This window comes from Bactrocera neohumeralis, unplaced genomic scaffold, assembly GCF_024586455.1.
Source record: "Bactrocera neohumeralis isolate Rockhampton unplaced genomic scaffold, APGP_CSIRO_Bneo_wtdbg2-racon-allhic-juicebox.fasta_v2 ctg5772, whole genome shotgun sequence".
In the NCBI taxonomy this organism is placed as follows: domain Eukaryota; kingdom Metazoa; phylum Arthropoda; class Insecta; order Diptera; family Tephritidae; genus Bactrocera; species Bactrocera neohumeralis.
Genome location: NW_026092676.1, coordinates 476 through 1102, shown reverse-complemented (window position 1 = coordinate 1102; position 627 = coordinate 476). Strand labels below are relative to the sequence as shown.

The following is a 627-nucleotide window of genomic DNA, read 5'->3' as shown; positions in this document are numbered from 1 at the left end:
ATTGGGGGATTTGATTTGTTAGATTTGGGATAGGGATAATTACAGCTTTTTTCCGGTATTGAGGTAGCATGCTTTCTTCTTATATGTTATTGTAGAAAGTTATTAATCTGAAAGTTAGAAATTGTGTCTGATTCGATGTTTTTCTGGACATTTTTCTGCTTTGTCAGGATTCAAATTCTCCATTGTAAAATGGTGAAAATTCCGGCAAGGCAACTTCAAAACACTGGTGAAAGATTGAATGTTTGGGAAAATTACTTCATTTGCAAAATGTGAAACGCTTTACGATTTGGAGTGTCATTCTTACGCAAGGGGCATGCTAATCTTTTCTGTATAGTTCCAATTTTAGTACATATTCAGCCCAAGCAAGAACGTTCAAAATTATTAGGTAACTTACAAAGAATACCCACGAATATGCGGTCTCTGCTGTTATGTGTATCCTTATACATTTTTCAACTAATTTTGTTTCTACGAAAGTACAAAAAATCTACAACTGTATATATAAGATTTTAAGATGACAGATATGGCTTTTTATTCAAAAATGCTCACAACCAAGTCTTTCTGTTGCTTTTCAGACTTAACTTCGCCATAAGTACTAGAACTCCTTTCTACTTTGGGGTTTCACAAAAC

At 33.7% G+C, this 627-nt stretch overlaps 1 non-coding gene across 1 annotated transcript; it reads right to left on the bottom strand.

The window, feature by feature from the left end:
* Nucleotides 1-263: 263 nt before the first annotated feature.
* LOC126767361 (U6 spliceosomal RNA) lies at nt 264-370 on the bottom strand. The gene has a single exon (XR_007669076.1). It is a non-coding gene; the product is annotated as a U6 spliceosomal RNA (small nuclear RNA).
* Nucleotides 371-627: the final 257 nt, after the last annotated feature.